This window comes from Python bivittatus, unplaced genomic scaffold, assembly GCF_059951505.1.
Source record: "Python bivittatus isolate LINGU-HERP-01145 unplaced genomic scaffold, Pbiv_v1 ctg000610_np1212, whole genome shotgun sequence".
Taxonomy (NCBI): Eukaryota; Metazoa; Chordata; class Lepidosauria; order Squamata; family Pythonidae; genus Python; species Python bivittatus.
In genome coordinates this window covers 47745684-47755339 of record NW_028277088.1, presented here as the reverse complement: position 1 = coordinate 47755339, position 9656 = coordinate 47745684, and the positions used below count along the sequence as shown (strand labels likewise).

The window sequence follows — 9656 nt, the reverse complement described above, 5'->3', positions numbered from 1 at the left end:
CAAGCCCCTCTTGGTTCCAGGCCATAGTTGACCTTTCTAGTAAGCAAGCTTTGGCATCTTCCCAAAATGTTGGTTCCTAACAAGCCTGCAATTGAGCCTTCCTTATCTCTAGGAAATTAAAGACAGGCATGTTTCCAGCTACTTAGGGCTTACATGCACTATTAAAATGATCACAAAGGATCTCTAGCTGAGTGTCCATCTACCTTGCATAATCTGTGTAAAGTGCAAATAGGTTTCTGTGGAGTCTCTGAATTCTCATGTGACGAGTAGCAATTCAGTGTGGGAGGGCCCACATTTCAAGATAGAACAGATGGAGAAGTTCCACGTTCAATCTCCAGCACCTCCAGGCCGGACAGAAAGAAAGCTTGAAATTCTGAGGAGCTGCTTCTAATCATGATAACAAATATTTAGCTAGATAGATCAATAAAAGAACAGTTTCTGGTGTTCCTAAAAAAGTAAACATTTCATCTTTTAGAAGTCCTAACATACATGCCTTCTCCTTGCTAATTTTCTAAATGCTACTTTGCCAAAAAGATTCATTGGCTCTACCACATAGTCAGTCACAACTGCACTAAGTGCACCTCCACAAAAGAGTGTGTGTCAGGGCCTGTCTGACCAGATGGTGTCGCCTTACTCCAAAAGCTGAGTTGGCAGGGTTGTTTTGTCTCTAGCTCTGAAGTGGGTTATTTGAAACCAGAGCAAAACTGGTTGTTACTTTCGCAGGGTTGAAGCTTATGGGTAGTCCATTCTCCCATTGTTTCTCCCTGTCTTCTGGACTCAAGTGAGCCATTCCACTGCATGGCAGTTATAGGTGGAAAAAAACCCCAAGCCCCCTGGCTCCTTGCACCTTGGATGGTCCCTGCAGAGAAAACAGTCAGAACTCCTATCGATGCAGCGCATCCAGAAATAGTTCATATAAGGCTTGGCTGTACTGTACTGAAAATGGAATTGCTGGACATGCTGGCTGGGGAATTCTGGGAGTTGAAGTCCACATGTCTTAAAGTTGCCAAGTTTGAAAAACACTGGTCTACATTGTTTAAGAAGTTGCTCTCACTCCAGTCGCTCTAGAAACAACCCTGGGGAACAACCCCACTGGAAAAAATACTTGATTGAAAACGGCTAGTATGGTATCATTCCACCTCTGTGTGTTTTCACAATAGTCATTGGTGGCATGGCAGCTGGAGTGTTTCCGTCTCTCTCTACCTCTCTCTTTTTACAGACACTGTCTCTCCCATAACTTCCTCCCCAAACAGTATCTTTTCTGAATGTCACGAGGGAGAGGCAATGTTTGCTTCCCAAGACCATACAGCAGCAGATCAGTTCTTGACTGAACTGCTCCTTTTGGTCAGCTGGAGGGAGCACGGAGGAGTTTGTGGTGACCTCAGCATGTTTCCTGCATTTAAGAGCCTGCAGCAGAGCAAGCAGATCATTTTCAAGCTGCTTTGGAGGGGCAGGCAAAGGGGTGCCCTTATGCTGCATGTCAAAAGGCAGATCAGGGAGTTGTGATGTAAAACTTTTGTTGTTTATTGAATGGCCGGCATTCATGATAAATGATAAAGTGTGGCCTCTGGAAAAGGAAGAAGATGCAGCCCTAACTTTGTGCTGGGATAAATCTCCCTCTTAAAGCAAGCTAAATACTGCAGGAAAGTAAATTTGAATAAGTAATAAGGCTGCTTGGTTTACTGCTCTAAAGTGCTTTGGGTATTATAACTGTTTGCATTTTATTGTCTAGAGTTTGATTCCAGGGGAATAAAATATGATAATTTCAAACTTTAAGCCCCCAAACAACATCCCAAATCACTTGTATCACTCTATCCTTTTTCTTAATTCTATATACCACAATCTCATTTCTGGAAAATAGAATTTGCAACTTGCTTAGGGTGGGGTTACTATTTTCTTTTGTATATATCCATAGACATACACAAACACAGCTCCTGTAATGATGCCAAAGTATGAAAATGCACAACCTATACTCAAATATTGTCCTGCTTTCCTTGCTGAGCAGGAATCTGAGTACACAAATATACACAGTGGCAGGGGTGTCCACACAAGTGTCAAAAAATTCAAGATGTAGCCACAACCATGCTATCAAAGCCCCCGGCCCTTTATGTTATAGCACACATAACAAAGGGCAGGACATTGATTTCATGGTTGTGGACACCATCTGGAATTTTTTGACAACCCCCCCCCCCCCAATATCGTGGTTTGTGAGGCTGCATGATGTAAAGTCCTCAATGCAGGCATTAATAGTGTAATTATATGTTAGGTTTTTTCCTTTCAGAATGTCTGTTTTGAGGATCAGAGTACATAAATCAGTGGAACTCTGGTCCAAGTCAATGCCACATGTTCTCACATGCTGTTCCATCTAATTTCTCAGGGAATCATTTAAAACATGTTCTCAAGATCCACTATTGGGTTTATATTTATATGTATATCTTTATGCCACCAGACACACTTTTCTTCTATTAGGCAACTCTAATATTTCTTTCACACAACTCTCCTTGCTTTAAGGTTTATTTAAATGCAACTTAGGCCTAACATATTCTGTTTTGCTTCAATTTCCAAATACACATTGAATTTTACACTATTTCTCTATGATTATTTTTTCCAAACTTTTCTAGCCAAGAACAATTGATGGCAGGTGGCTCCGTTCATACTGCCATCCAGACCATGCCAGACTGCTTTGGCAGATCACAGTATTTCAGAGTAGAAAAATAATCTGTCATAGACTTCTTCTACAATGCTACTTTGGGAAACTTTTTTCAAATCCTATACCTAACATCTGCACACTGCTAAGGATTCTGGGAGCAGGGAAGCAATGTTGGTCAAAAAAACACCACTGACCAGCTTTTAGGTCTTCATAATCACTCTGTGATCTGAAAAAAATGTAGCTTAGAATAAATCCAAAATGGCAGTTGGCAATGTGGTGTCCATACATAGCCATCCACTGCTAGTCACAATAATGAATAAAGATGAAAATGTGTTGTGATGTCATGATACAAGTCCTACCCTTTTGTATTTGTGTCCCAACATCAGCAATAACAGAACAAGCCAAAATTATGTGAGTTAATATTCCAACTCCTGAACTGTATCTCTAGTAGCAGAGCAATCACAGCCAGCCCTTGCTGAATATCCTCTGCAGTCTCTAGTACATACAAAACAGTGTTTTCTGTTCTTTAACCACATTTTGAGATCACTAGAAATTATTAAAACATTCTGCCCAGTTTGAGAACAAGACATTTCAAGCTTCTTTTTCCAAAGGTTATGTAAGTAATTAATATTGATTTTATTTCGATGAAGATTCTCAGTCATCCAGGTGGAATTATCTGGAGGTTGAGTCATGGCAACTGGACTTCTTTTCTTTTGGTTTGATAGGTTTCACTGCTTGTCCAAGCAGCTTCTTCAGTCTAGAAAGTTGGTTAGGGGGATCCCATAAATGGACTCTTAAAATCAGAGTCCAGGAGGTACAGGCCTTCACAGACCATATAAACACCATAGACTCAAACATCAAGTTCACCAGGGAAGACACCAAGGACAACAGGCTGGCATTTCTAGACTGTGAGGTTCTAATTGGGGCCTGTCGCAAGCTAGAAATAGGGATTTACAGGAAACCCACACACAGAGACCAATACCTGCAGTTTGACTCCCACCATCCACTGCAGCACAAACTAGGAGTCATCAGGACATTACACCACAGGGCAGAAACCATCCCCACCTCCATAGATGCCAAAAAGAAAGAAAACAGACACCTGAGGACAGCTCTTAAGGCCTGTGGGTATCAAATTGGGCCTTTATTAAATCCACTTCTAGAGCCAACAAAAAAACAGCAGACAGAGCTGAGACCCAGAATCAACAGAAGAATGTTGTCATTCCATACGTGGCTGGTGTGTCACAGAAGATAAAACGGATATTTGGAAAATACCACCTACCTGTGTTTTTCAAACCCATTAATACACTGAGACAGAGGCTTGTACACCCTAAAGATCGAACACCGAAACATAAGAAGAGCAATGTAGTATATGCAATCCAGTGCAGTGAGGAGTGTTCAGAGCTCTACATTGGAGAAACCAAACAGCCTTTACACAAGAGGATGGCCCAGCACAGGAGGAACAACAACACAGGATCAGAATCAGCAGTTTACCTTCATCTAAAGGAAAAATGACACTCATTTGAAGACAATAATGTTCACATTTTGGACAGAGAAGATAGGTGGTTTGAGAGAGGAGTGAAGGAATCCATTTATGCCAAAGTGGAAAATCCTTCCCTCAATAGAGGTGGAGGCCTCAGACACGACTTGTCTCCCATTTTTCATGCTGCTCTTTCATCAGCCCCCAGGAAGATTAAGACCACTTCACAAGTTCACCAGAAAGGCAGCACTTAATGACCCACTTGGGGATGAGTGAGGGATTAGGAGCAAGACTTCCACATCCCAAAGACTCTACTAATCACATATCCTATTGTCCCTTCAACAAGCCCATCATGTTGGTGAGAAACGCAGCCACCCTGGAAGACATTTATGGGGTCCCCCCTAACCAACTTTCTAGACTGAAGAAGCTGCTTGGATAAGCAGCAAAACATATCAAACCAAAAGAAAAGAAGTCCAGTTGCCATAACTCAACCTCCAGACTGATTTTATTTCCTTCCTTCCACTATTTAAAAATAAGTTATTGGCTTGGAAACCTCAGCTGAGACTTCCAGAACGTTAGAACGTTAGTAGCAGAAAGAGCATCAAATACAAAATGCCCCAATAGCAAATGCTTAAATTGAATAAACTACCAAGAAGCAAGGTGAGATGAATTACATGCAGTCCTACAAAAGTGATGCGAGAGTTTTAAAGACTGCTTAAATAGCACTAAGCTAATCCAAGACAATCATGTTGTGGGAAGCTCAGTTCACTAGAGCTGGGCAGTGATTTAGATTTGAAGGGAAAGGTGCTTCAGAGCAGATGGGTTGCTCGCATAGCACTATTGGTAACTCCTGAAGGCCATTCTGTCTTTTCTCAGGACTGTGCTTGCCCTCCAAAGCCACGCTATAATGCCAGGAAAAGATGCATTTGGTTGAAAGAGTTGCCGACAGATGCTTTGTGCACACCCACCTACCCTCCAAAGAAACTTTTTACCTTGTAGCCCAAAGCGCTGCACAGTCGCGAAAGCACTTTAAAAAGCAGTAGCCTTAACACGGGGTTATTTTGGAACGTACTATATCCGTGATCCCATCTTTTCCCTATATATCATATATCTTGTAGCAGTATGGGCAGGTATTGAAAATAAGTCTTCTAATACTGTACTTAACAAAATTTCAGTGGGGTCATTTAGTAACTTTCCAACGGAAGCTGGAAGGAAGCTGGATTTTGATGTTCCTTTTTCCAACCAACAACCAAAGCTAAACAAATACCTAATGATAGGTTTAAGAATTTATGGAGTGAAATTCCCAAAGGATAGCTGTCACAAGGAAATTGTTTAGAAGTATATAAATCCACTTAAAATAATGTGAAAAAATAAAAGTTGGAAGTTCTCTTAAAATCTAAATTTAGGGAGTTAATCTTAATTTTAATGTCCTTTATCTTGTTCTCAGTATTTAATGGTATTTTGAGCCACCTGTCTAGAACTTGTTTCATTTGTACCTAACTAAATTCAAATTCAAATTTACAGTTTGAGAAAACTTTCTAGAAATCATTGCAGTATATCAAAATAAACAAAAGAAGCAGAGTACGATTTAAAATCTCAGGCCCTAAACAATTTTGGAATTCTTACTGAGACTGAATGACATTGGCCTGATTTACCTAATTTATCCAGTAACCAGGCAAGATATCAAGCTCTCATACTAATGAAATAAATTTAGTTTATATCTGAAACATAATACATCATCTACACAGAGCAGTATTTTATACTTTTTCCTCATGTACAAATTTAGAATTTCTAAAAAGGAAGGGCACAGCATCAATTTTTAAAAGGAGAAGATATCCTATTGGAAATTACATTAGGGAATGAATAAAACCTAAACGACTTATGAATTTAATAAAATAAATACATCAATTTTAAATGGACAAGAGTCAGTCTTTTGATTACAGTGGTATAAATACAGTGGTATAAATAGCATAGTAAGAGAAAATCGCATAAATGCTGTCTATCTTTCAGAATGATTTGAAATGTCAGAGTACGTAGAAGATCTTAAATTTATAATACTCAGGCTAAAAATATTCATATAATGACACATCTCGGCCCAATAACTAGACATCCATGGGGAGGGGACAAGGGGGGCAAGTGATGTCACGTGTCACAACAGCATCCTGCAAATGATACAAATTATGCAATTTGTGTTGTTTATGCAATGACTTCATGATGCACCTGACATCATCACGGCTTCTGCCAGGCAGTTATGAATGCAAATAATATTTATGATTCATAGCCTTGTTTATATATTTGAAGCTACTTTATAAAAGAAGCAGCATCAAGGGAAAAAGTGTTATTTTTGAAAAGGCAATATATATAATGCACATGATTCACAGTTCCTGTTCTGGAACAAGAAGCCACTTTTTAAAAAGAAACATATTTCCAATGTAGTGTTTTTTTAAATTATTATTTAAGTATCTCTAATTGTTATATTTTTCATTCTTGAGATTCAAAGGTGAGATGAAATAATCTCCTGGTGTTTCACCAATCATTGATACAAAAATAAAATAGAAAAACAAAAACAATTGATCTGCAAATTGTAATAATCTCATCTTCATAACAAAAGCATTGGACACTTCACAAACTCATGATTTTGATGATGTTTATGACTCATATGTCATCTAAAGAAGTATAGATTCCTTTGATCCACATTTTTGTAATTAAGAACTTTTTAGTTACAAATATTTCATTCATCTAGATTAATGAATAAATATTAAATTTCAGGATTAAGCTTGTTTTTTGAATTGTCATAAACTATCCATCTGGGGCTGTTAATGGTCTTGATGTCTTCTACTATGTTATTAGGCACTTGTATATCCTGAAATGACTGAAATGACTCTGTATGTGTGTGTGTGTGTGTATGTGTGTGTGTGTGTGTGTGTGTTAGTAGGTATTATGACCAACATTAAATACAATTTTAAAACAATAAGGATAAAAAGATACGGATCATTATAAATAAAATGGGACATTAAAAATGTTGTAAAAGTCACTAAAACACCCAGAGCGAATTTGCTAAATTACTAAAGTTTTTAAACAAATTATCAATTACTCCAAGCAAAAGGAATAAAATATTTAAATTTAATAGTGACTCCAATTTTAAACTACTTAAGTGGTAAATCTGGTACAATAAACATAAAGGAATGAATATAAGTGTATTAGCTATTACTAACTGTTATTTTATTGTTACTGTAAAATTGCAAGACAACATTTTTACAAATGTCATTGTAAATATCGTTGTCAGGGTACAAATTCTACCCTAAGTGACTATAAGAAGTAGACAAAAAGAACCCTGAATTCATGTGTGTGACTACAATAATTGATGTTATTGTCAGTCATGTCCTGACTCATTTGACAACTGGGAAGGTTGCTCTGAGTACTGGTGTGAAGCTGCTAGTCCATATATTCATCCACTTGGATGGTGTAAACAACCTAGAAAAATACTCAGTCCTATGGGGTTATCCCTGTAGCAAGCATTTTTCTCAAGAAAAATATTTGGAAGAAACTGTTTGCTTAACCAGGTCTCTTAAAGTAAAACTTTCTCATGGGTTTCAGAAGAATATGAAACTTGAAGTAATTGACAGGAGAAATCCTGGACTTATCAGAGTGGCCACTGTGGTTGATAGAGATGACCAGAGAGTTAAAACCCCATGGCTGGGGTAATATTTATGATTATTAGATTGATGCAGACAGCCATGACATGCATCCTGTGGGCTGGTGTGAGAAAAATTGGACCTCCTCTTCAGCCCCACCTTAGTCCATTGGAATTAGGAGATGCTTTAAAACAAGGAGGGTACCCTGTGTGTGAAGGAATGGTTGGATGAAGGCCGCGCTCAAGGAGATAAGCATTCCCTTAGCCACCAACAGGAGCATTGGAAGTTTAAGATGAGACTGGCACCACCCTAAGGAATTCACAGTGTTGTGGCTTGCTGGCTTGGGAAGTTAGATTCAGTCTGGAGAGATTTCTGTCTTGAGGTGGAAGCTAATAAATGCAACAGAACTGTATCTGTCAGGATCTGCGCAAGCTAGAAATCAAAGTTTAACTGAATGTAGACTAATGATGCATAGTGGACAGGGTTAAATGTTATAATTGTTAATTGGAGGCCTGCTTGCTTGTTCCTGCCATCAAAGTCAGGAGAGAGGGGGGAGGAAGCCAAGCCAGGTGCTACTATTATCTCTGCAGAGGCGCCAGCAAGGTCAAGCAACCGTGAGACCAGGAGAAAGGCGCGAGGAATTTCAAGCGGGAAAAGAAAGTAGAAGGGGGGGAAGGGGTTAAAAGGAAGGTTTTTGCTTAGCAATGCTTAGACTCAACAACCTATAGATGCTGTACATTGCTCTCAATAAAGAAATCTTTAATGGAACTAATTAGAGTCCAGAGGATTTACTGAGCTTTGGGAATGAGTGTGCAGACTCTGACAGTATCTGCACTGTCTCAGGGAGTTCTTTGGGCTGAACCTGACACTATGGTAGACAGCAGAGGAGTTGGACACATTTAAAAAAGCCAGGCATATGAGCCATTACTGCCCATATTCTGAGATAAGCCAGAATGAAGAACATACTCTATAGACAGGTGAATGTACAGAAGCCTCTGAATAATCCAGCTATGCCCTGGAACAGAATGTCAGAAATAAATGAAAGACCAGCCTTTTCTTTAATCAAGGGCAGGCTACATACTGTTGTTCAGACATACTGTAACAGAAAATGTTCCAGTCCCAGTCATGCTGTTGTGGAGACCATCATCAAAGGAGGAAGACCCAGAAGTTAAACTTCTCTGCAAAAAATCTCTAATGGTTAAGGAAAAAACTACAAGAGAGAGCAGACCAAAGAACTTGTTGTAGAGAGTGAGGAAGGTTACCTTGGCGGAAATATGCAGGAACCATTATCTAGGCCAAAGGGGCTGAAGTATTTTTTAAATCCAGAATAATGAGATAATGGCTCAGACCATTCCTTAATTCACTGGAGTATAAGAAGGAGGAGAATGTACAGCACAACCAGATTTGCAAGATTCTGTTATTATAGCCAATCTCAGTAAAGGTAGTTTTGGCCTTCCTGTGGAGTTGATTTCCTGGTCTGGTCTACCAAGTTGGGCTGACACTTCTTGAGAAAGTTGGATGTGAAGAAAAGGGGAAAAAACATGTTTGCAAGTGAAACCAAAGCCATATCAAAAGTTCCCATCTTCACTCAGTTATTTTATGTCCCAGGCCCACAATCCCTACATTTCCATTGCAGTTGGAACAGGAGAGTAAGCTGTTCTACAGTGGTTGAAATTCCTGCCAGAAAGGTTTCCAAGAGGATCACAGATGAGGTCTCCAGAGTACATACAGAGGTTTTCAGGTTATGAGGAGAATGGCAAGATGTTGAAAATGAGCAGATTGATGGAAAAGCTTTCCTTCTAACGACACAAGCAGATATACTCAGAATAATGAGCAAAGAGGTCTGCAGGATCCACCTTTTTTGTCAAAATGCTGAAAGCAGCATGATTCTGTT

The 9656-nt window shown here is 39.2% G+C and overlaps 1 pseudogene; it reads left to right on the top strand.

Moving 5' to 3' along the window:
- The first annotated feature begins 6119 nt into the window (after positions 1-6119).
- On the top strand, positions 6120-9007 carry LOC148214618 (lethal(3)malignant brain tumor-like protein 3 pseudogene; annotated as a pseudogene).
- Positions 9008-9656: the final 649 nt, after the last annotated feature.